The sequence below is a fragment of the Magallana gigas genome, chromosome 9, assembly GCF_963853765.1.
Source record: "Magallana gigas chromosome 9, xbMagGiga1.1, whole genome shotgun sequence".
Classification (NCBI taxonomy): domain Eukaryota; kingdom Metazoa; phylum Mollusca; class Bivalvia; order Ostreida; family Ostreidae; genus Magallana; species Magallana gigas.
In genome coordinates this window covers 42,217,220-42,245,038 of record NC_088861.1, presented here as the reverse complement: position 1 = coordinate 42,245,038, position 27,819 = coordinate 42,217,220, and the positions used below count along the sequence as shown (strand labels likewise).

At 32.9% G+C, this 27,819-nt stretch overlaps 1 long non-coding RNA gene across 1 annotated transcript; it reads left to right on the top strand.

The window, feature by feature from the left end:
- The first annotated feature begins 83 nt into the window (after positions 1–83).
- LOC136271457 (uncharacterized) lies at positions 84–27,558 on the top strand. Its single transcript, XR_010709336.1, has 4 exons — positions 84–195; positions 3,307–3,409; positions 21,561–21,683; positions 25,759–27,558. It is a non-coding gene; the product is annotated as an uncharacterized lncRNA (long non-coding RNA).
- Positions 27,559–27,819: the final 261 nt, after the last annotated feature.

Sequence of the window (27,819 nt, the reverse complement as noted above, 5' to 3'; positions counted from 1 at the left end):
ATCTGAATTACGTATGGATATAAATAAAGAGGCACCGTTTGTGACGTTTTTCCGTCGTTGCTAGTGTGCACACGTCTGCGTCTGCTGCGAGAGAACTTTTAGTTTTACTGACTATAGTAAGTTAGAAACAACCCGAAAGATTTCTGGGCTCGTTGATTATTATTATCATCTTTGAAGAGATTTACACATTACGAGGTAAGTATAATGCACTTGATACGACTTCTTTTGCATTAAAATTTCCTTGAAAAAATAGATGATTTTGTACAGCAATTATTGTAGACTGTGATCACAGACGCATCTTCTCTATTCAGTTGATATTTTAACTGTGTTAAAGGAACTTGGACATTTTCTCCAAATTTAAGGTTATGATTAATAATGGTATTTCCAATGATTGCTGAATTTTTTGTTTGGGGTGATGAGACTCAGAACAACGGCCCTGTACTGCAGTACAGTAGTGTTATAAACTCATAATATTGGGGGTGGGGGTGGGGGGGGGGGTTAAACTGGTGTTATCTCATACAAAATAAGGAAATGCATGTATCATTGTTTATAGAAAACCATACGTTAAGTTTGGATGTCGTAAAGTAATAAATTGATAGATATCATTAAATAACACATATTTTTTTTTTTAGTTTTTCCTTATTGTAGTTTGACGGATATTTGATTGATGAAACAAATTTGTTTACAGTACATAATTGTTATCAATGAGAAATGAACTATAATTTCAAGAACTGTCATGGTAGATACATATAGCATCTAGGCTAATATTCATGTACAATTTGTCTATACCCGTACTCTGTCCCGAGTTTTTGCTTCCACCACTTTTTGTTGATATTTCGATAATAATAAATACCTTTATGCTCAAACTACGTACATCCACTAATTTGAAAAGTGTCCAGATTATCTGTTTTGAAACGTCTCCTTAACCACTTCAGGTTTAAATATACAACCCAAAATAGTCTAGAGTCTACAGAGATTTTGCATTGCATCAGCCTTTAATAAACCTCGATGATAATGTTAAAAAATTGCGTGAGGTGTCCCTAGTAGATCCGAATGGTAAAAAGATAAACATTTTCCATTATAAATTTCCGTAAGAATTTTGCTTTCGTTCCTGTAAACTATGAGTTAAAAGAGATAATTTGTCAATGAAGATATCTTGGATATTTTCCATTTCATCGATTTCAACTGTACTTCTTTCACCTTTCGCAGGTATGTGTATTTTTATTAAAAATCATCAAAATGTGATGGAAGCAATAACTTGGGACTGACAATAAATCTGTATTCATGTCAAAAGTGGGGGCAGGGGTACAATGTACTAACAAAAATTGGCTACTAGCTTATATATATAGTCTGTCCCAAGATATTTACGCAGTACATTTGGACGATTTTAAAAATAAATTTTAACAGGGCTGTCTCTAAGACCTGGGAGGCGGGAAATTCCCCCGCCTATAACGCCTTAATTACCCGGCTATCATTGCATTTAAACACAATGTAGCTATAAGCAAGACCCCAGACCCCCTGCTACTTTTTAGCTCACCTGTCCGTTGTCTGTCGTCGTTGGCGTTGTAAACTTTTCACATTTTCATCTTCTTCTCAAGAACCACTGGGCAGATTTCAACCAAATTTTGACACAAAGCACCACTAGGTGAAGGGGATTCAAGTTTGTTCAAATGAAGGGCCACGCCCTCTTTAAAGGGGAGATAAAATGTTTGAGTTAAAGAGACTTCTACAAGCTTTTTTGTGACCTAAATTTTGAGTAAACTTTTTTTCAAACCAGACTAAACGATCCTCAGTCAAAGATCGTTACAAAAAAGTTTTGAGTTGGCTGTATTAGGCTAGGGTGTCGAGAAAGCGGAAACAACCATTTTTTTTTCTTGGGCCTAATTTCATAATCAAAGTTTTATCAAATTCACAACAATAGTCTCTCGATTGTCATCAAGTGAATGACTGTTCTTGTTCTAGAAATAACAACAGCTCTTTTCTTTTCAATTGTTAATGCTAATATGGGTACACAAAGCCACTTAAAATCTTTTAATTCCGTTTTATTTTGACTTAACATTTCATGCAGACATTTGTATCCTTATAACAAACATGACTGGAATCAAACAGTAATCCACATGTTAAGGCAGCTATTAAAATGTATTGAATTTTTTTCCCGCTTTTTTTTCCCACAATTTTTTTTCTTCCAAAAAATAAAAAATGCATTGGGGCGGGCCATTTTCAGAGGGGGGACGGAGATGAACATCTAAAAATTAATTTTATGTGGCCTAAACTTCCCGCCTCTATAATTTTAGAACCAAAATGACTGGAACAAAAATTTCCAGATTTTTTAAACTACTTTTTATCTCTCAAACTCTTGATCTCTCAAAGTTTAATCATGATCCCCTGAATTTCGAGTTGTCAAGATTCACCTGTAGTTTCTTTATTCAGCAGAATATTGTACTTGCATTTATGATTATTGATTAATATGAAAATTAAGCCTGATCAAGAGGCAGTAAAAACGGTCAAAAAGGCAGAATTTTAAATTTGAGAGGAGGGATTGACACAATTTTGTTTTGTTATTTGTAAATTTTTAATGTTCACAATATGCTAAGCAAATTTACTCTTGATCTCTCGAACTCCTATCTCTCGAAGTTCTTGATCTCTCGAAGTAAAACCTTGGTCCCGTTATACATATTTTATTGTTTTTCACTCTTGATAACTCGAAGTTGTTGCTGTGTACACACGCGGCCGATCAAGCGTATAATTATAGCTTCGCGTGGACCTTACCTGGATGGTTGAGTGAACTCCTGGGGGCTAGCGTGGTAGTGTTAATTGGTTGATTACGTAAGTGACACTACCCCTTGCTTCTTTCAAAGGGTAGATAGGTAATTTGTAAGTGATCTATTAATTTTAACAACTTGTGAATGTTACGGTAAATGCTCTTTATTTAAAATTAACGGTAAATGCTTTTTATTTAAAATAAACGTAATGATTAAGAAAACATAATATGCTTAAAAGTTTTTTAACGTGAAAAAATACACTTAATAACCACAGATGTAAGTTCTGTATTGTTTAAATGGAAGTAATGTAGCAGAAAATACGATTAAAATCATGTCAGACTATCCTTCCATGTTATAAATATAAATTTCCGGCTACTATAATTTTAGAACCAAAATGACCGGAACCAAAATTTCTGGATTTTTTTAAACTTTCGATCTCTCGAACTCTTGATCTCTCGAAGTTTAATCATGGTCCCCTGAAGTTCGAGTTATCGAGATTCACCTGTATATATATTCAGAACTTTGTTTTGTTTTGTAATTTTAGAGCAGAGCACTTTCTGCCTTGTAACCCAGGAGGATTACTTGTCAAGAACAAGGAGAACACTATAGAAAATCAAGGTTGCTGTGAAGCTGTGAACAGTAATAAGGTAAACACTAACAAATCAATTTTTAAGAGATTTTTAGCAAAACATTGTTTAGATGGTACTATAAGGGGCATGGTTATTTTTTGGCAATTCTCTACAAAGGAGAAGGGGGTATACTGTTTTATCCTTGTGTGTCTGTTTGTCCGTCTTTCTGTCTGTCTGTAACAAAAAATAAGTCTGCAACTATTCATCACAGGTGCTAGAAATTTTAACACACTATTTGGTTTTGCGTGCCATATATATAGTGGGATCCATTTTTGTACTAATCGGACGTCAATATCCTGTTAAATGACAACTTTATTTATTTTTAGCTTAAATATTTTCAATCAAATTTTAGTCAAAAATTTCTGAATTAATCACAGATATGTTTCAAATTTAGCACATTCTCTCTTTAGGCATGGTATTTGTGTACCAATTTGAAGTCACCTTTCTGTTAAATGTTGATTTTGCTTATTTTGTATATTCACATCAGAGCAGGGGTAATTACTAGAGAGCGTTGGCTCACAAATATCTTGTTAGTGTTTACAATACTTTAGTATGGCATTTCTAATGGTCATTCAAAATTTTACTGTGAGCCATTTTGTTATAATCATGGTACTGAGGTCACAATCTTTTGTTATATATATGAACAAAGCCCATATCGTATACTTATTGAAAATATACAATTTTCGAAATTTCCTCCCTGCGTGATATAAACAGAAATTTTGCCTACCCATGTGATATAAACCCTAGGGGTGTGATATAACATTTATATCACACCCCTCTCTAGCAATCTTCGGATGTTATATTACACCCCTTTCCATTAATCATCGGCTATTATGACGTAGAGTTCGGTATGCATCATTCAACTCCGATCTTTGAGTATGACGTCAAATAGAACGTTGACGTCAACTTGGTATACACACAGCTGGCGCTAAAATTCCAGTGAAGTTTATTAGAGGTGGAATATATAGACACGGAGCGAATTGTAATCAATAATCATTTTACTCATGATGTTTTTATTGTTTCTTTGATATTTTCTATAATTATATGATATACAAATCATAACATGGCAATTTTTATATCGCATCCTTTATTAGCCCCTAGTTGCTGTATATCAGCCCTCTGAAGCCTAACAGCTCTTGGGCTGATATACAGAACCTCGGGCTAATATAGGATGCAATATAAAAATTGGCATGTAATAATCTATATATCTCTGCTCTAAAGAAAATGCACTGTTTTTCTTTTTTGTGTGGCTGTCTGTAGTAAATTTCTGTAATATTTTCTCTGCACAATTAATAACTGCAGATGCTTAAAACTTTACCTCACACTTTGTTTAGTACATGTAATGCTATATGGTAGGATTTATTTTCGTAGCAATATGATTTGAAGTTCCTGTTAAATGACGACTGTTAATTTTAGAGTTACATTTTTAAACAAATTATCATCAAAGAACAAACTGAACAAATCTCGGGGAAGTCTCGTTAACTTTCATTCCAGCACCTCTGGCTTTATTACATACTTAGCAACGATAAAGAAAACATTCTGAACACATCTGCAGCGGTGTTGAAGCTGACTTAAATTCATAAATACGCATTATTTTCCTTTGATCTCTGACTATCGATTTCTATTGTTCTGCGCATATCTACACACCCCCTATATAAGTTTGATAGCACTATTCATGCTTCGATCACCCCATTCAGGTATTTCAATCACCTGAACACGTTACATTGGACAAATGATTTGTAGAAACACCTTTGGACAAAAATAATGTAACAATTAACCACTCCACTGGTAAGAAATATACTATGAACGACTAAACAAGACAGACTGAAATCCAGGCACACATATTTAAAAAATCCCTGATAATTGTTGAATGTATTCCTGTGTTATGTTATAACATCACACATGCACAACCACACACTCTGGCAGATTGAGCAATGTCAATGACCGCATGGATTTAAGAAACGGAGTGTTTTGTATAAACTGATGAAAACAATGTTTTAACTTTCTTAGATTAACTGTCATTTATCTACTGTGTTGGATGTACTGCTGCTGGCCAATCTTTAAAAATATGCAAACTACTCTTTATGTACTAAACGTGTTTGATGTGCATGTGAAATAAGGCAGCACTATCTCTGCAAAAAAAAAATAAAAAAAAAAAAAATATATATATATATATATATATATATATATATATATATATATATATATATATATATATATATATATATATATATATATATATATATATAAAGTCACAGTGTGTATATATATATTGTTTTATTGATTGTAGTTTCATTTATTCTTTATAACATTTTACTTAGTACTAGTGATGGAACGATTGTCGCCGATGATCGATTATCTATCGCTCTGAGGCCCACGATGCTACTAATCGATTTCAAAATACAAGTCGCCGACATCGCTAACAGAAAAAAAATCCGGATTTTGGTTAGTTTTGGTTCAGATTTTATTTTCTGGATGTCAAACCCGATCTATAAACAAGAAAAACAAAATGGCGGTAGTTGATTGCGTGTATGGAAACAGTAACAATTCTCTGACAAATAAAGGAGATCGGTTTGTTTTTCAATCCTCAGGAGTTACAATGTCAAGTATCTCGGAGTTTACAATGTTTTACAGATTTAAAAATAAACCCTCCTAACAAAATCAAGTTAGATAGCATGTCACAAACAGTGTAAAAATTGCAAGCCTCTAGAAAAATACTCTTGCATTTCAATATTCAAATACATTCACAGATTTTTGTAATTATCAAGCTTAGTGTGATTTCAATTAAATCTCTACAAAAACTGCAGAAGATTATAGGATATTGAATTAGTTCCCATAATGCCTCTAGTTTTAGTAACCACATATATATAGAGAGAGTGTCAATAGTTAATAGGTTTTAAAGCATTTCTTTTTTGGAGACATTATGAACTAAATTCCATGACTTTAAATTCGGATTTATTTATCTGTGATCAAAGGAAGGTTAATAAATAATAATTGAAACTGGTGTATTTATTAATAAATACTCAGTAAGCCATGCACTTTTAACAATATGGATGAAAATAACGATTATAATCGATTATTAATCGATATATGTGTCCGATTATTTCCGATAATCGATTATGGTTTTTGGTCCGATTGCCCATCACTACTTAGTACAATGTAAAAGTTCATGCAATGCAATAAGAAGTCTGTGCAACCTGAATGCCTAGATAGGAAATCAGCTGACCGTAACTTTGTTGACCTGTTTATGTACCCCATTGGGAGTTACGGAGCAAAAAAAGAACAAAACTGATATAGGGACCAAATTATATTTTCATGTCCCTTTTCCAGCCGACTGAATCATGATCTTTTTTAGGTCACCTGAGCCAAAGGCTCAAGTGAGCTTTTCTGATCACAATTTGTCCGTTGTCTGTCGTTGTCGTCGTCGTCGTCGTTGTAAACTTTTCACATTTTCATCTTCTTCTCAACAATCAATAGGCAAATTTCAACCAAATTTGGCACAAAGCACCACAAGGTGAAGGGGATTCAAGTTTGTTCAAATAAAGTGCCACGCCCTCTTTAAAGGGGAGATAATTGAGAATTATTGACAATTTTTTGGTATTTTTAAAAAATCTTCTTCTCAAAAACCATCAGGCCTGAAAAGCTCAAATTAAAATGGAAGCATCCTCAGGAAGTGTAGATTCAAGTTTTGTTCAAATCATGGTCCCCGGGGGTAGGGTGGGGCCACAATTGGGGAATCTATTTTTACATAGGAATATATAGAGAAAATCTTTAAGAATCTTCTTCTCAAAAACTATTAGGCCAGGAAAGCTCAAATTTAAGTGGAAGCATCCTTAGATAGTGTAGATTCAAGTTTGTTCAAATCATGGTCCCCAGGGGTAGGGTGGGCCACAATTGGGGGATCAATTTTTACATAGGAATATATAGAAAAAATCTTTAAAAATCTTCTTCTCAAAAACTATTAGGCCAGGAAAGCTCAAATTTGAGTGGAAGCATCCTCAGATAGTGTAGATTCAAGTTTCTTCAAATCATGGTCCCCGGGGGTAGGGTGGGGCCACAATTGGGGGCTAAATTTTTTACTTAGGAATATATAGAGAAAATCTTTAAAAAAAATTCTTATAAAAACTATTTGGCCAAGAAAGGTCAAATTGGTGTGTAACCATTCTCAGATAGTGTAGATTCAAGTTTATATATATATAGAGAGAATCTTTAAAAATCTTCTTCTCAAAAACTATTAGGCCAGGAAAGCTCAAATTTAAGTGGAAGCATCCTTAGATAGTGTAGATTCTAGTTTGTTCAAATCATGGTCCCTGGGGGTGGGGCCACAATGGGGGATAAATTTTTACTTAGGAATATATAGAGAAAATCTTTAAAAATCTTCTTTCAGAGACTTTTTGGCCAGAAAAGCTTAAACTTGTGTAGAGGCATCCTCGGGTAGTGTAAATTCAAGTTTGCAAAATCACAGTCCCTAGTGGTAGGGCGGGGCCATGATGGCGGTTTGAATTTTTACATAGGAAATATAGAGAAAATCTTTAAAAATATTCTGGGAAAGTTTCCGGTCCAAAACTCGGTACTTAGTGTGAAAGCACAGGTTATGCAGATTTAAGTTTGATGAAACCATGATTCCCTAGAGAAAAGTGGGGGCCACAAAATGGAGGGGGCGGGTATATAGGAATAGAGAAAAATTTTGTTACAGGTACAACAACAAAAGGGGCATGGTATTTACCAAAAATAAGACGTGGATTAAAATTGGCAGATTTTCAATTTTTTTTAGCAAGATCTACTGTACTCAGTTGTCAAGATATTTTGATACTGTAATGCTAATTGGATCAGAATTTAAGCAATTGGTGCTCAGGTGAGCGATGTGGCCCCTGGGCCTCTTCTTTTATATATATATATATATATATATATATATATATATATATATATATATATATATATATATATATATATATATGCATGCTAATGAATTAAGAAGTTTTGCCAATAAATCAAGGAATGCTTGCACCAGAGTAACTGCTTACACCTTTGGTATTTCGTTCAATATAAGTGAGATGATGTTTCTAAACTATATTTGAATTTTACCTGATAAATAATTATTGTAACATAAATTAAAAATCTATTTTCATTGTCAATTAATCAGCCCAAAATAGCAGAAATAAGAGTAACGTGGTGGACACACTTTGGCGAATGAAGTTAGTGGAAGTTTGCATCAAAATATATACTTGCAATGAAATAATATTAAATAAATATGTTAAAAGTGAATATATTTACATTTGTACTGGGAATTCATTTAGGGTATACATACTGAGATTTAACAAATGTTGAATAAATGAGCCAATTCGTGTCTTGAAATTGCGCTTTTAGTTTTGATGGATAGAACTGTCTAGAACGGAGCAATCAGAAACGCAGGTTGACTAATTAACGACATAACGGAGAATGTAGGACGAGTTCATCATGTATAGAGTTGTTGTTAGATACCCTGAAACGGCATCTTTAGTTAATACAAAAAAAGTAGTTAAAATTGGGCCAATTTTACCAGATTGAAGTTTTGATGGAAAGAACTCTACAGAACGGGAGCCCAAAAAATGCGGGTTGAGTAATTAACGTCATGGCGGAAAGTGTAGAGCAAGTTAATGTTCAGGCAGAAATCTTGGATGACATAAAAAAATATGGGTACACGTTTGTAAGTTACATACATTTTTTTATACCATGACTGATTGGTAGTTAATCTTATAACTAGGGCTGGGTATTTTGATATATTGCGATATTTAGATATGTATTGTGATATGTATTGCAGTATTTTTTTCATCAAAATTTGAGTTCTTTCGATGTTTATTGATAGATTTATATACATAATTTTTTTGCACTTTAAGTCTATATAAAAAAGAATAAATAACAACAATTTTGGTGTTCATTCATAAACTGTTTAAATAAAAAAAAAAAAATTAGATGATAAATAATCTAGCAAAACTAGACAAAAATAGGGGTACAATGCATTTTACACAGTCCACTGATCTATTGAAATAAGATTATAAAATGTGCTGCAGTGCAACAATTAATGAATTTACAGTTCCTATACAAAATGAATGTTTTGACAGATTGGGTTAAGTTTAAGTTGCAGGGAGAGACAATAAGAACTGCAACAGACTCTACTTCAAATTCTTTATTTTAAAATATCAGCATGTCAACATGTTTTAGCTATTTGAGCAGTCACAATATCAAAACCTCCAACTTTACATCTATGTTTGGAATGATAGTCTTGTATTTGAAATTCTTATTTGGGACAGTGATAACAATTATAATGAAATTGAACTAAAGAACAACATTTAGAAAAGATGATAAGATTCACTATATACACTAACTACCTGGTTTGAAATAAAATAAAAAGTTTGTAATTTTTTCCAGTCAGCTGCAACAGACAGAATTAAGAGAATGTATATGTACATGTATATTTATAATATATTCAATTTAAGGAGGCCGACTTTAGTTTGCATTGCGCATGTTTTTGCGCATTCTAATATAATACAGTTGTTTTATACTTCTTATGATTTTTTTCGATATCATTTATAAAATTGAACACAATAAACAAAATACAGATAAAAATATTTAGATTTGTATAGGAAATTTTTTTTTTTAACACGATTTTTACGTTGTGTGGCAGGGGAGCATTGCCATTGCGCTTTTATGACGTTATGATAAAATGAAGCTTTGTAGGAGTACGTTATAAGAAATAACATAAAAGAGAAAGTAAAAATTGTACGCTGTTGAAATTTTATATACAGAATAATGCTATCCTCGAGGATATTTTCCTCTTTTTTGGAATGAATCCATTATACCAATCATCATTCGTGATGATCCAAATATATAGCAAAATTTGGTGCATTTTAATATTTTGAGATGGCCCCCACTAAAAACCAGACGGTAGAATTTTGTGTTTTTTACATATAAGGTAGGAAATGATATTATTTATCATATAAAACAATTTGAGAAAAAAAGCTATTGTAGTATTTTTTAAAACTGCTTTGATGTGCGGAAAATGACAGTTTCCTATATATTCCTATAGTAAATGTAGCTCTATTTTGAGATGGTCCCTAAAAAAAACCAGACGGTCGATTTTCATGAACCTTCGCATATAAACTAGAGTTGGTTTAAATTACATATGGTTAAAAAATAAAGAGTTATGCTATTGTAGTTTTTCCGCAAAAAAACCCAAATCGGCCTCCTTAAGTTAAGATTTTCATTCCTGCCAGCACCTCTAAATATCCAGCCATGCAATTGCCTTTTAGCTCACCTGAGCTGAAAGCACAAGTAAGCTATTATGATCATATTTTGTCTGTCGTCCGTCTGTCCGTCCATCTGTCTGTAAACTTTTCACATTTTCAACATCTCCAGAACTGCTGGACCAATTTCAACCAAACTTGGCACAGTGCACCCTTAAGCAAAGTTCAAGTTACTATTTAAAACTTGAAGTCTAATGATTAGTAGGCATCACAATATTTTCCTGAATAGTTTATAAAATATGTAATCATTCATCTAAGATATATAATATGAGACATATACATTTTACTGGTTAGAAATCGTCATTTTAGCATCTAAATTATCAATGCCGTGCAAAATTTTATTTCAGTTACTGCTTTAAATTCTTATTATGTTATTTTTTCCCCCTTTTTGTGGCCTAGAAATGAAACTACCAACAAATGTAGTTCAAAATTCAAAGTTATGAAAATTAAGGACCACACCCTTTTACAAGGGGAGATAATTAGGAATCATTGAAATTTTTTTATGAAATCTTTAAAAATCTTCTTCTAAAAAACCATCTAGCCAGGAAAGCTGAAACTTTTGTGGAAGCATCCTCAGGTAGTGTAGATTCGAAGTTGTGAAAATCATGACTCCGGGGGGTAGGATGGGGCCACAATGGGGCAGCTTGGTAGTATCAATCTGACCGCACATTGACCCGATTTGTAAATTTTCAGTTTTACATTTGCAAATTTGTTTCCTTATATGAACTTATAGAAAAGCGAAAACGTTAATTCTGTATGAACTTTTCGATGACGCCACAATGATCATAGCAAGCACTTATTGCTTGTGACTTGGATTATTGTAAACATAAAATATGTAATTTTAACAGTTTTAAATGATTTGTCTTTTTTAAATGTAAAAATAAGTAATATACAGCAAGTTCACCAGGATATAAGGTTGGTTGGATTTGATCAAATCTGCTTAGATTATATATAAACGAATTAATCCTTGGTATAGACCATGTAACGATACAGAAAAATGATTTTAGCAGGCGATTACACAATACTCCATTTTTCTCAAATTTAATCGAAAGTGCTTTCGCCTAATCGGCTCTTCAGTGGATTTGAATTTGTAAAATTGGGGGAGAATTTACAAAATGCTTGTCTGCTAAATAATACAGATACTTTTGTATTTGACTTATTAAAGTATTGCAATATTTTATTATACCCCCCGCAAACGAAGTTTGAGGGGGTATATAGGAATCACCTTGTCCGTCTGTCTGTGCAATCGTGTCCGGTCCATATCTTTCTTATGGAGAAACATTGGAAGTTCATACTTCACAAGATTGCTTATGACCTAAGGGTGTGTCATGACCTTGACCCAAGGTCATTTGGGCAAGGTCAAGGTCACTGGCAGAAAAAATACAAAATTCGTGTCCGGTCCATATCTTTCTTATGGAGAATTATTGGAAGTTCTTACTTCACACAAAGATTGCCTATGACCTAAGGGTGTGTCATGACCTTGACCCAAGGTCATTTGGGCAAGGTCAAGGTCATTGGCAGGAAAAATACAAAATTTGTGTCCGATCCATATCTTTCTTATGGAGAATTATTGGAAGTTCTTACTTCACACAAAGATTGCCTATGACCTAATGGTGTGTCATGACCTTGACCAAAGGTCATTTGGGCAAGGTCAAGGTCACTGGCAGAAAAAGTGCAAAATTTGTGTCCGGTCCATATCTTTCTTAAGGAGAATTATTGGAAGTTGTTAATTCACACAAAGATTGCTTATGACCTAAGGGTGTGTCATGACCTTGATCCAAGGTCATTTGGGCAAGGTCAAGGTCGTTGGGGAAAAAATAGTGCAAAATTAGTGTCCGGTCATTATCTTTCTTTTGGAGAATTATTAAATGTTCTAACTTCACACAAATATTGCTTAGGACCAAAGGGTGTGTCATGACTTTGACCCAAGGTCATTTGGGCAAGGTCAAGGTCACTGGCAGAAAAAGTGCAAAATTCGTGTCCGGTCATTATCTTTCTTATGGAGAAGCATTGAATGTTCTTACTTTACACAAATATTGCTTATGACCAGCAGTTTTAAAAAAATAGAGCAGTTGTTATTTATAGATAATGTACTGTGAAATAGATTCATCCAATATTTTTTATAATTGGAAAAATACACGCATTATGATTTTTATCTTAGCGGGGGGTATCAATTGTGAGCTTGCTCACAGTACCTCTAGTTGAATCAGTCATGAAAGTAAGTGCTATCAGATGAGCAATGTAGCCCATAGGTCTAAGAAAAAATTGGTAATGTCTTAATTCGTAATAGGACATTTTTCAAATGATTTTTGTAGCTGTGTTACATGTTTAAGTGTTCTTTTTTAATATTAAAGATGCCAAAGAGAAAGTCTTTGACTGGAAGAAAGGAACGAGTGAAACAGAAGTTGATGAAAAGGCAACAGAGACAGGATGATATCCCTCAAGATGAGATTAGATCAGAGTCTCCTGCTGACTTGGGTACTCCTGGGCAAGGTTCTAATGGGTTACCTCCTGTTAAGGAAAAACCCATGGCCAGGGTGCAGGCCTCTCCTTGTGAGAGAATGCACTCAGCCCCGAGGTTGTCACCTCCTCGGGGAAGTCGTCTGATTGTCACAAAGGACAAGGTAGCATCCCCTGACTCCCCAGCGTGGGTTTGTACTCCACCGAGAGTATCTGAATCAGACATCTGGATGATGTCAGATTCAGCAGGTCAGGCGCAGCTGATACCTTCCAAGAGGGAAGAGGTCAGCAAGGCATTAAAAAAAGATGAAAGGCACGTAGAGGAACATAACAAAGGCAATATAGAGGAAAACAAAGGCAATATAAAGAAAAACAAAGGCAAAATAAAGAAAAACAAAGGCAATGTAAAGGAAAACAAAGGCGATATAAAGGAAAACAAAGGCGATATAAAGGAAAACAAAGGCAATATGAAGGAAAACAAAGGCGATATTAAGGAAAACAAAGGCGATATAGAGAAAACTAACAAAAATATTGAAGAATCAAAGAAATATTCAGAGAAATCAAAGAAATATACAGAAAAGTTAGAAAGATATGATGGAAATGGTATAGATATACGTGTGGAGGACTATAATGCATGTATTGGTAGAAGTGAAACAAATAACACAAAAGGAGAGAAATTTCAAGTTGAAAAAATTGGTAATACATGTATGAATGCAAATAAACTGAATAGTGATAGAAAAGCTAGTACTACACAAGTTACTGGTAAAGAAAGTTATGATAAATGTTCAAAAAATGTCAACTTGTCTGTGCAAGGTTCATTTCATCAGGGGGATCCAATGTTTGGTGAAAATGCTGGAACTCAGTGTGTAGCAAATTCTTTAACAGCATTGGCATACCATAAATTAAAGAATTGTGAGCAATGGCAATCTGAAGATATGAACAAGATATTGGCAACAGGAGATGAAATGTATTCCTATCTACAGTTTAGTTCAACAATTGCAAACAGATACCTTTTAGTAAATGAATTGCCTCACTTTTTTGAATGCTTTGGTAGAATGTTTGAGTTTAAAGCAAATGAGTCTTTACCAAGTCTGATTAACTTGGCAGATGTAGAGCTGAATTATGATGACTTCAATGCCTATCAGATATTAGATGCACTTCTAATAGCCCTTGATGACAATGATGGTTGTTTTGTGTGTTTTGGCGGATATACATTTTTGATTGGGAAATGCCACTATAAATTGTTTACATTTGATTCCCACTCAAGGTCATCTGCAGGATTTCAATGTGTAAATGGTAGAAGTACACGAGTATTGTATGAAATGGTACAAGATGTATGTAATCATGTCTTGTCTCTTGCTTTGTCAATGGGTTATTCTCAAGCAGTTGAATGTGAAATAACTGGAGTGCAATGCTCAGTTACACAGCTTTCATTGGGTATAGAAGAAGGTATTGAAAAACAATTGGAAATCAGTGATGAAAAATATCAAGTGAAGAAACCTGCAGAGTTTGAATGCAGTATTAGTAGTACTGGTGTAAAAGATAATGATGATGAAGTAGAATTTGTTGGGAGTGAGCAGCATCAGATTAGATTTTTACCTCTTTCTAATGAACAAAAGAAAAGACATTGTGAAATCTTAAGAATACCATATTCAATGCAGAAATGTGAAAATCAACATCAGTATGGACAGGAAATAACGGTGCCTATGACCACTGTACCAGTTGAGCCAGATGGAAATTGTTTCTTCAGAGCAATCTCGTTCTGTTTAACAGGAAAGCAAGACTATCATCACATGATACGTTTAGCAGTATGTTATCATCTGTTGGAAAATGCGTTGCTTTTCACATCATTCTTAAGGCCAGGTCAAACTTCTATTGAGAACCACATTTCTACATCAGACATGACCATGGATGGGAAATGGGCAACGGAAATAGAGATTCTTGCACTGTCCCATTTACTGAAAACTGAAATTCATACATACTCGGAGAATAAATGGGTTACTTTTTCTGGGTTAATGGTAGATTCACAGGAAAACATGACATCATTGGGAGGCATTTATTTGGATCATAAGAATCAGAACCATTATAATGTTGTTACGTCTATTACTTTGGGAGAAAATGTGTCCGCAACAACATCACAGAAACTATCATGTTTGAAGGAAAACAGTAGGAAATTTGCAGATAAAAACCGAAAGAGACAACAACGAGAATCTGTTTCATTCCATAATGAAAGAAACAAAGTTCAAAAGTCAGATGTTAGTGCTAAAGAAAATAAATTGCACAAGCAAAACATGAAGTACAAGACAGACTTAGACTTCAAAAGAAAATGCATTGTAGATACAAAGAAAAGATACAGAAATGATGAACACTATCGTGACAATTTAATACAAATCGGTGTTCAACGATATAAAACTGACCAGCTGCACAAAGAAAAGATGAAAGAAAAAAGCAAAAATAAGTATGAAACAAACAAGCTACACAGAGAAGAAGTCAAGGAAAGAAGCAGACAGAAATATAAAACAGATCAATCATTCAAAGAGGAAGTTAAACAAAGAAGCAGACAGAAATATAAAACAGATCAATCATTCAAAGAGGAAGTTAAACAAAGCAGCATACAGAAATATAAAACAGATCAGTCGTTCAAAAAGGAAGTCAAACAAAGAAGTGTACAGAAGTATAAAACAGATGAACAACATAAAGAAAATGTAAAAACAGCTGCTAAAGTTAAATATCATTCCAATGCAGAAACAAAGATACAGAAAAAAGTTTCTGTGAAAAAACAAAGAAATGCACTGAACAAAATGCTTGAAAATACTGATGAAGTGGTGAAATCATTTAAAAATTGCACTAGACATGGACCGGAATATACATGTTGCTGCTGCCATCGTCTTTTGTTTGAAAACCAGATACAAGGATGTTCATTTGAAATGTATGAAAAAAGTATTAAAGCAGCTCAGGTTGCAAATTTGTGCATTGATAAGAAATATGTTCATAGCTGTACATCTGCGTGTTTTGAGAATTGTCCCAAATCACGTACCTAGATTTGTTTTACATGCCATAGAAAAATTCTCAATGGAAATGTTCCTGCTGAAGCAGCCTTTAACAAAATGTGTTTGGAAGATATTCCACCAGAACTCAATAGCTTAAATACTCTTGAACAGCATCTTATTGCTTTACATATACCTTTCATGAAAGTGACAATGCTTCCAAAAGGTGGCCAACAAAATGTACATGGACCTGTTGTATGTGTGCCATCAAACATAAAGAAAACGAGCAGTTTGCCTTTGGATGGAAATGAAAATCTTTTGTTACGAGTTAAGCTCAAGCAAAAGTTGTCCTACAAGGGATATTATGAATATCAGTTTGTAAACCCAAATCACATTAGAATAGCCCTCAATTACCTGAAAGAAAACAATCAGTGGTATCATGATGTTGAAATCAACAGAACATGGGAGAAAGATAATGACCAGAGTATGTTGTTCAGCCAGCCAGAGGTTTTTGACAATGAAGAAATAGTTGAAGAACAGAACAATGAAATTGAAGAAATTGCTACAGATACTTGTTTACAACCTGTTGATATTGCACAAGAAGTCCTAGATCACTACTTTGATGATGTTTATAATATAGCTCCAGGTGAAGGACAAAATCCAGTAAGAATGTTGCAAGAGGAGGGCAATGAAGCAAAGACATTTCCCCACTTATTTCCAACTGGAAAATATTCATGGAATGAAAGTCGAGATGTAAGGATAACACTTTCTCGATATTTTAACAACAGGTTGATGAATGCAGATAATAGATTTGCAAAGGATACAAATTACATTTTCTTTTGTCAATATCTATCTGAATTGAATCAGGTCATTGAGAAAACACAAATTTCAATTCGCAAGTCTGTATCAAAACTTGATGGAGGGATACCAGTCACTACAGAAATGTTACAAAATCCTGTTGTACTTGCAAAACTGCTCAGGAGTGACGAAGCCCTGCGATTTATGCAACCAATTAGGGGAACACCTGCTTATTGGTCAACTGCACAAAAAGATCTTTTTGCAATGCTTCGACAACTTGGAATTCCAACATGGTTCTGTTCTTTTTCCGCTGCAGAATTCAGGTGGAATGAAATATTGAGTTCAATTATGTTACAAATGAATGACAACAGAAATCCCTCTGATTTAGATTGGACTGAGAAAAGTGAAATTTTGAGGAGCAATCCTGTTACAGTTGGAAGGATGTTTGAACATAGGTTCCATATTTTCCAGAAAAATGTAATTATGTCCCCAGCAAAACCGATTGGAAATATTGTAGATTATTTTGTAAGAGTTGAGTTTCAGCAGAGAGGTTCTCCTCATATGCATTGCTTGTACTGGGTTGAGAATGCCCCAAAATTAGATGAAGACAGTGAGGAGAGTATTTGTCAATTTATTGATAGGCATATCACATGTGCTCTACCATCAGAAGACACTGACCAAGAACTTCGACAAACTGTACTGGATGTACAACAACATAGCAAAAGTCACTCAAAATCGTGTAGAAAAAAAGGAACAGAGTGTAGGTTCAATTTTCCTAGACCACCATCTGAGCGTTCATTCATTTCAAGACAACTGGAACAAAATTTGGATGATTCAGGTAATGAATTAAGTTGTCCACAGGCAAAGGAGATTTTGTTGAAGGTATGGAATGAAGTAACTAATGAAGCTAATATGTGTAGAACAACAGAGGAAATATTCAGCAACATGCAGCTATCACAGGATTTATATGAAAAAGCACATAGAGTATTGGCCTCTAAAACCACTTGTATTTTGAAAAGAAATCCAACAGAAATGTGGACAAATCAATATAATCCATGCCTCCTCAAAAGCTGGGATGCTAACATGGACATACAATATGTATTGGACCCTTTCAGCTGCATTGTCTATATTATCTCATATATTTCAAAATCAGAAAGGGAAATGGGAATGTTACTTAAGCAAACTAAAATAGAAGCAGCAGAGGGGAATTTGAGTGCACATGACACCATTAAGAGAGTAGGGTCAGCTTATCTCAATCATAGAGAAGTTAGTGCACAGGAAGCAGTTTACAGGGTGTGCAATCTTAAAATGAAGGAGAGTTCAAGAAAAGTCAATTTCATTCCTGTGGGAGAAAATCCAACTCGACTGAGTAAGCCTCTTCGACAAATAACAAACAACAAGAAAGTCAAAATTGGTGAAAATGATGTGATTATGGATGATGATGATGATGATGATGAAGAAAACAGTTTATGGATGACAAATATTGTGGAAAGGTATGAAAACCGACCTCAGTTGAATCTTTTCCATGAAATGTGTCTTGCTGAATTCTGTTCAGAATACAGAGTGCTTAGTAAATCTGAGATTCCAAAGGGCAAAAAGGATGGTGTATATGAATTGAGAAATGGAAAGGGTTATATTCAAAAGAGGAGCAGAGGGAAACCAGCTGTTGTACGTTACCCAAGGTTTAGTCGTGACAATGCACCTGAAAAATTTTATCAGTGTCGCCTACAACTTTTCCTTCCATACCGCAATCTGAATCAATTGAAACCACCTGGATTTGATTTGTACCAGACTTTTTATGAAAATGGATATGTCAAAGTGAATTCAAACAGAGATTTAGAAAGAGTGAAAAGCATTGTGGATAGCAATCATAATTACTTCTCAAAGAATGAGGATGATATTGAAAATGCTCAGGATGCTTTAGAAATGCTTGGTGAACCAGAAGATGCATGGGCAAATTTATGTCCAGAATCAGAATTAAATCGAAGACAATGTTTGAATGAAAAATCAAAGGAAACAGAGAATACAGAATCAGAAGTAACACACGAAGTTGAAATTAGTGGTTCTGAAGACATTGTTTATCATTTGAGAGAAACCCAAAACACTAGAAAAGAGATGCTTCCCTTACTGCGCAGTTTGAATGAGAGACAGAGGCAGATTTTTTATGCTGTTCATGAATGGTGTATTAAAAAAGTGTCTGGAGAGAATATAGAACCTATGCACATTTTTATAACTGGAGGAGCAGGGACAGGAAAAAGCCATCTGATAAAGACAATACACTATGAAGCATCTCGTCTCTTTGAAAAAACTTTGCCTTCCCCAAATGCAATATCTGTGATTTTGACAGCTTTTACAGGAACAGCAGCATTCAATATTGGAGGAAATACCATTCATCATGTTTTTTCTTTATCAAAAGCTTTACCAATTCCATATCAACCCTTGAAGGAACAAAGTTTATGTGGAATAAGAACAAGATTAGAGTATTTGCAGATTTTAGTGATTGATGAGGTTTCCATGGTGTACAAAAGGCTACTGTTTTATATTCATGAACGACTTGTCCAAATCAAAAAATGTAAAAAACCTTTTGGTGGTGTATCTGTGATAGCAGTTGGAGATTTCTACCAACTTCCACCTGTCAAACAACGAAAAGATGAGAGGTTGTATAAAGAAAATGGTTCATATCCAATTGATTACTGGCTTGATTTTTTTAAAATTGTCGAGTTGGATGAAATTATGCGACAACGAGAAGATAAAGCGTTTGCAACTGTTTTGAATTCACTGCGCATTAGGACATCTGAAGAATTTATATCAGATGATGCTTTGTCAACACTTCAAGAATGCATTAGAGAAGGACCAGATGATGTTTTACATGTTTATTCTACAAACCAAGAAGCAAATGAATACAATCTCAAAATGTTGCATAGGAATTGTGAACAATTAATAGAAGTGCAAGCTGATGATTATCAGAAAGACAAGACAACAGGAAAATTAACTTTACGTGACAAACCTTTGACTAGTTCCCGAACTGATGGCCTTTCTGCTTCATTACTTTTAGCTGTGAATGCACGAGTAATGCTAACACGAAATGTAAGTGTTGAGGATGGACTAGTGAATGGTGCAATGGGATATATTGCAAATTTTGTGTTTAAAAGCAAACAGCCTGTAAATGCAGTAGAAGTAGTTGAAGTCATCTTTGATAGTGCAAATATTGGTAAAATCCAAGGAAAGATGACTCCCAATGGGAATGTGGTCCCAATTAAAAGAGTGGAAGAAGAGATAAATGAAAAAAATGTGAAGAGTGTTGTCAGACATCAATTTCCACTAAAACTCTCGTGGGCATGTACAGCACATAAAGTTCAGGGCATGACTACCAAAAGTGTTGTTGTCAATTTAGATCGCACTTTTTCTCCTGGGCAAGCATACGTAGCAATCAGTCGCGTAACTTCAAAAGATGGTCTATTCATTGAGACTAATGATGAAAGTGTCTTACAGAAAAAAATATATGCAGATTTAGATGTGAAATTAGCTCTTAATAGTATGGAGAGATACATTTTAGATGAAGACTGGAAATGCAATGTAGCAAAATATGGAAATTACAAAACAATTCTTTTGTTCAATGTTCAGAGTTTGAGAGGACACTTTCAGGAGATAAATTGCGACAGCAGATTAATGAAAGCAGATTTTGTTTGTTTAACTGAAACATGGTTGAAAGAAGAGGAGGACATTCAAGATATTGAAATTTCAGGCTTTGATTTTCACCATGTTGTTCGTAACCAGTGTTATGATGATAGTGAAGATCTGATGACAAGACTGAGGAAAGCAAAAGGTGGTGGGGTTGGAGTGTACAAAAAGAAAACAAAGGAGACAGTCTTGATCAATGCTTTGGAATACAAGAACATAGAGGGAATAACTATAGAAATACATCAGGAAGACATTGCGATCATTACACTCTACCGGCCCAGTTTACTGCCTGTGAACAATTTTCTTGACACATTACAAAAAGTGGTGGATTTTTTTAAGAGACGTTATTGCAACTTGATTATTATAGGTGACATGAATGAAGATGCCAAAATGCAAGGACCCATACAGAGTTTCTTAGAATCAATGGGATTTATGCAATTAGTGCATTTTTACACAACAGAGGGTGGAACAATATTAGATCATGTATACGTAACTGACCCTCTAAAAACCTGTGTACACAAAGTGTCATTTTATTTCAGTTATCATGAAGCTATTGAAATTCATGTGAGAACTAAATAAAAAGGTTCAAACTGATTTTGAGTTCACATTTTTTTAAACAAGGATAATTTTTAGTTTTGTCTGATAAAAAATGAATTTAACGGTTGTTGATATATTATTAGATACTTTCTTTATTTGGAAGCCTTAGTTTTCAAAAGATTACCTGTTCTTCAATATTAAAAAACATGTTGCCTTTTCAATTTGAAAGAATTTTTCATACTTAATTTCTATGTCATAACAATGTTCAGAGGACATATATAATATCTTTATAAAGTGATTTTCTAAATAGAAGAGTGCAGTGCTAAATTCATGAGATAATGAGAATCAAATTGATACTGTGTTTACAATGTTTACATATCAGTTATACATATGTACTTATATTTTTCATTGTTGTTTTGACAGATGTTTATTGAGACATGGGTTAGATTCTCAATGCCTACTGCAATCCTAGCAGTACATGAAATTTGCATAAAGAATGGGAAATGTACTTAAGTTGAAGAGCAGAAAAATGTCTACAATTTGAAGGTAATAATGCCACAAAAATTCTTAAAAATGAATTGATTTACAATTTAAATTGCTGGAACTTTAAGAAACTGTATTTGCAATATAATTTAAACAGAAAAGTAAATAATATAGGTTCTATTTCTTGTATGTATTACATATCTGTACAGCGTATACATGTATATACATCTTCTTTAATGCATTCAATATATGTCAATATTTGAAGTTAAGAAATCTCAGTTTCATACTTTAAGCAAAGAAATCTTTCTTAAGTTGTCAATGAAAGAAACATAAGAATATGGGCAAATGAAGTGAGCCAAATGCCTATTATAATTTATGAATTTTAATTAATGAAGATGATACATCTCCATGATGACAAAGTTTTCTTTTAAATCAATTTGCAAAAAATCTAAAATAAAAGAATTAAATAATTTGCTGTTGACAAAAAATGGACAAAAATGTTAATTTACTCAAAATAAAATATTTTCACATGAGTAGGTCTTTGCTCCATTTTACCCAAAGTTAATGTAAAAATGTACATTTTATGGTTAATCAAAAAAAGATTGACATAATTTGTGTCTTTCCAAGAAATACTTAAAGATACAGTACAACGCCTCTTTCTTAAAAAAATGACTTGAAAAAAATTTCTTAATGGGTTTGGTATTTTGTTTTTGACATTAAACTTGAATAAAAGAAAACTCCTTATTTTTCAACCATATGTAATTAATGCCAATTAAAGGTTATTTGCAAAGTTTTGAGAAAATTGACCATCTGGAATTTTTGGGGAAACCATCTCAAAATTCAGGTATATTTACCTATATAAATGTATAATGTCATTTTACGCTCTTCTAATCAAATTTTAAAAATACTTCTGTAACAATTATCCTCAAATAGAAATATGTCATAAGTTCACATCATTTTTTAACTCGCATATAAAAAAAATACTAAATTTTACAATCTGGTGCTTAGTGGCAGCTATCTCAAAATGTAAAATTGCACCAAATTTTGCTATAAATATGGAGTATTACAAATGTAGATTGATGTAGTGCATTCATTGAAAAATTAAGCAAAATAACCCCAAAAAGCATTATTATGTGTGTAAAATTTGAACTGGGTACAATTTTTAGTTTTTGATATGTTATCTCCTACAAAGCCTCATTTTATATTAACGTCATGAAAGCTTAACAGCAACACTCTTCTACCATAGAAAGGAAAAATTGTTTGTAAGGAAAGAATTCCTTAAAAATTCTTAATATTTTTATCTATCTTTGTTTATTGTGTTCAATTTCAGAAATTATGTCGAAAAAAAAATTAATAAAAGGTATAAATACATTGTATTTTACTAGAATGTGCATATACATGTGAAATGAAAACTAAAGTCAGCTTCCTTAATTGTTTGAAAAATAGGTTAATTTCTAGTAAAGAATAATCAAAGTACTGAAGTACTGACGGGAGTTTATTTTACTGATTATCATTAATTTTAAACTCAACTTATCTTGAATGGCAATTAGTTTCTAGTCTGTATTTGAATTATGCACTTTTTTATTATATATATGAATTTTAGACTTTTCTGACAAGAATTTCGAGAAACCCCATATGCATCATGTTGTGTAATATTTAAAGAAAGATTTCAAGCTATGTATAAGTAATCGAAGCAATTCTAAAGATTTTATGGATCCAAGCACTATTGATATCGAACTCTAGTCTCGTTCACCCAGACGCTCGGCTGTCTCCATTAATCTCCGACAAGCAAGAGAGTCTTTCTGCTTGTCAGAGATTTGCAGAGACATCCGAGCGTTTGGTTGAATGAGGCTATATTAAACTCTGGTGTAGGAATACATGAGACTATTAAAATATCTTAGTTGTTAATATTTCATAAAATATGACTATTTTCAAAGTGTTTATTGATAAGTTTCCTTAAAAAACAATGCTTCAGCATACATTACTTTGATTTCAAGAACTAAGTCTTGTCAGCAGTGATGATTTGTGCTTAGGTCCAAACAGTGTTTCACTTTCGGTTTGCCAGAGTAACTGCATAGGAGAGTTGATTAAAATCAACACCCAAAAAGTAAGGCTCATTTGTTTTCTTCAGTAATTAACTGCAGGTAGTGCCACTTAATGGATCAATTCAAGAAATACTTTCATGAATTGTTTAAAGAATAATTTTTCGCACAAATCTTCGATACAAATCATATTTTACACAATATCATGTAACAACATTGAATTGAGGATTCTTATTAGATTTTATGATCTCTGTGTACACTTTGACACATGATTGTCATGTTTAAAATTCTGCTAATGACATTTAGATGTAACTTTGCAGAAAAGTCAGATTGATAAAAATATCAGAAATATAAACTTTAATGAATAAATGTTTTAATTATAATGTAAAATAGATTTGTCATGATAATCAATAAACTAATAAATAAACTATCAAATTTTAGTATATGACAAATAGTACTTTAATGCTGGAAATCATTACAAATAAAATATTCTGTCATTTTTATTTTCAGAACCAATCATGATTTTGAACAAATGTTGAACAAATCATTTAATTAACCTTCATCCCAATCACTTTTTGTCGGAGCGAAATGTATGTTATTGTATATCAATAACTGAATGAACTTTTTCAACATCATGCATTTTGTATTAAAGTTATGACAGTCTTTAAATGGTTGATGTTAAAACTTTACCTTGACTCTGCATAAAAAAATCTGTCATGCATGTGACAGAACTATGAAGATGTACGTTTTCACACTTTTACAAGTCAAAGCCTATCATATTGCTTAGAACTTAATGCATAAAACCTATCTTTGTTTAAATTATCTGTAATTATTTTAAGTAGATATTTACAGGTAATTTATCTATTTATCTTTTCATATCTATTTATTATATTCATTATTGACGATTTTTATTGTCATATTTTTACTATTAAAACATAGATATATTAGTTGGCGATGCATACGGGGGTTGATATTGAATGTTTGAGGGAGGTTGGTCTTTAGGTTGCAGAAATGTGTAGTGCATAAAAGTGCAGTTCTCTCTCTCTCCCTTTCTCCCTTTCTCTCTCTCTCTCTCTCTCTCTCTCTCTCTCTCTGAGAGCTTTAAATATTTGGTGCTTGTGACATGAAAATGCAAATTGTGGGGATAGTATTTGATACATGTAGAATTAAATCCAAAACATTTCATTTTATATACATGTACTCTATGTTAATTGAAATCGAACTGCATAAAAGATTAAAACTCAACAATGAGACACACTTAATATAAGTAAATAGTTACTACGTTAACCATACACAAGAGTAAAAAAAAAACCTCCTTATTAGCAATTTACTTTTCTCTATGACATATCTTTAAGGGGTAAAATTATGGTGCATTTCTTCTGAAATTAGGCTGAATTAAAAGTTCTGTTAATATTACACATTCAGAGGTACTTTTTTTATTTTACCTATTTCAAAATATTTAAAAACTTTTCTATTTGGGAACTTCCAAAAAAAAAAAAAGAATTAACATTCTGCAAATAAAAGTTAAAAAAATCAGACATCATTGAGCTTTTTAATAAGAATATGAATAAAATAAATTTGGTAAAATATTGAATGTTTATGTTTTACATTTGTGTTAATCCTTGAGATGAACGTTTTCTCAATATATGGGATATGAAGAACATCGAGGGCCAATGACCTAGATGTTGTTTATGTAAATTTTGACTTCACTGTTTCTTCAGAAATCATGGATGCTGCAAAATCCATTATAATGTATTGAATTTTTCCAGATTTGATATCATGGCTCTGTATTGTGAATAGAGTGAAAATATAAGTTTAGAATTGTAAATAACCACAATGACTGTTTCATATTGGGTATATCCATTTTATTATTTTTAAAACTGTAGGACAAAGTAGTGCCATTCAGCAAAATAGCTCTTGTACTTGCAGAGTGTATATGCATTTAATGTGACATTTTTTAATCAAAATGCTTGACACATGTCAAAATTGAAAAGCAAGTGTCAAATTGAATTATCATTTGAAGGAAAGAATTCAAATTGTTTTTTGTACACCCTTTCCGAAACTGTGAAATTTCCTACTTATACTTTTATTTTCAGAGTTTTTCAATACAGACGCATTTTGCCAGAAAACGAATCTGACTTCACACCATGAAATTTTTACCAGAGAGAGACAACTTGATGAGCTTTTATTCAAGGGGTCCCTTGTGGGGTCCCTTGTTGGTGAACAAAAATTAGAGCGAGAGCTATGAACCCTAATGTTAACATTTAATACCGCCTACGGAAAATGCATTACTGGACTGCATAACCATTTAAAACTTTTATGTGAATGACATTCAATATTTCCATTGAAACATCTCTTTTTCTATTTCATACATGTAAAGTAATGCTAGGTCCTTTCCTTTACATTGCAACTCCTCTCAGAGACCTTTAAATTGTACTTCCATCAAATTACTCAATAAGGACATAATATGTAGATATGCATATTCAAGTATAGATTAAGTGTTCCTGTGCAAATAGGTTTTTTTTTTTAATATAGATTTTTGGTTTAGATTTAATAAACTGTTTTTGACTCCAGCCAAATTTATTTTGTACATTACAAAGAGTTGGTGGTTTTGTTAAGATAGATGCAAAATGCAGTGGGAGAAGGGCTCTTTGCTCCCTCCAATTTTGACGAACTTGAAGAAAAGCCAAATTTGAATCATTTTTTATATATTTCAGATATTTCCCCATTACATGTATTTTTCTTCCTACTCTAGTTGTGTGTGGATTTGGACTCAATAATGCTTAAACGTCATTTCATCTACAGTTGGCCTTTTAGTCCCTCTTATTCAGACAAAATATATAAGATATGATGTGAAGATAACATGTAGCTAGATATGTGTCAATATGTTCTCATTCATGAAAAATGAAAGATTGTATCATTATCATTATGATATTTAGAAGATAAAGACAATATTTACTTGAGTAAGAAGGGTGCCTTGTATTATGTGTATTTGAAATTAATAATCTATAACTGTCATTATACAGGTACATGTAGTTGTGTTCTTCATTGACAATTTATATGCAAAAATTCATGCAATGATTTTTGATACTATAGATTAATTGCATAAGAATGCAAAAGTATGCCTTTTAAGTTTTATGTTATATTTAAACATTATCCATAGTCTGTCCTAAGTAATGCTCCCATAATATTTAGAGGATTTTTAATCAAAATACACATACTCGTGAAAGAAATATAGTTGGAATTGATGAAAGGGAAAATAACCAAAATATTTTCATTGCCAATTAAATTATCATTTTTCACTCGGAAACACTCACAGGAAGGAAAACAGACTCAGTGACTGATTACTTTGTTAATTGATTTGTATTGTTGTTGAATTAATTATCATGTTCATGGGACATAAATGTTCAGGAATATTTTGGGTCACTCATATACACCAATTTACAATCCCATGATTGATTATTTTGTAAACGTGATGGACATTGAACCTTTTTAAATCAGAATACCCAAGGAAATCCATGTTTGTCAGTTGCTTGTCCACACGTGTGGACATTGTTCATATCATTGTAAAGACAGTGTCAATGACCAGCGTATAAAAATACGAAAAAAGTAACACATAACCCATCTCTTTGGAAAAATCATATAACACCTGAGGAAAGGTATACAATTTCAAAATATGCAGGTTTGTTGTCTTTGAAAAACTTCACGACGCATCGAATTGTTAGATTAACCGTGACAGCATGATATTGTTATTTTTCATTTGTTCCATTTATTGTACTTAATAATGGATTTTTGGATTTTTTTTCATACACAAATGCCCAATTGTTCATAACAAATAATGCCATATAGTCAACAAATTGTGTATTGCTGAATAAAATTAATTATTCTTTTATTAATGAATTGTTTTTGTTTTCTGTTTGCCCTGCAAGCAAAGTTGAGATATATCAGTCAGGTGAGTGTGATCAACCGGTAGTGTTAAATGAAATTAAAAGTAACTCTTGTTCGTAAAGGAATTCCAAAGAAATTATTTCTAAGTTAAACAAAATAAAAGTCGAGGTGTCAATTTTTGAGTACTTTCTGTGACGACCGGAAGTTACGCCGGATCATTCAGAACATAGTAAACATATCTTCATACATTGTTTTGTCACTCCTCAAAG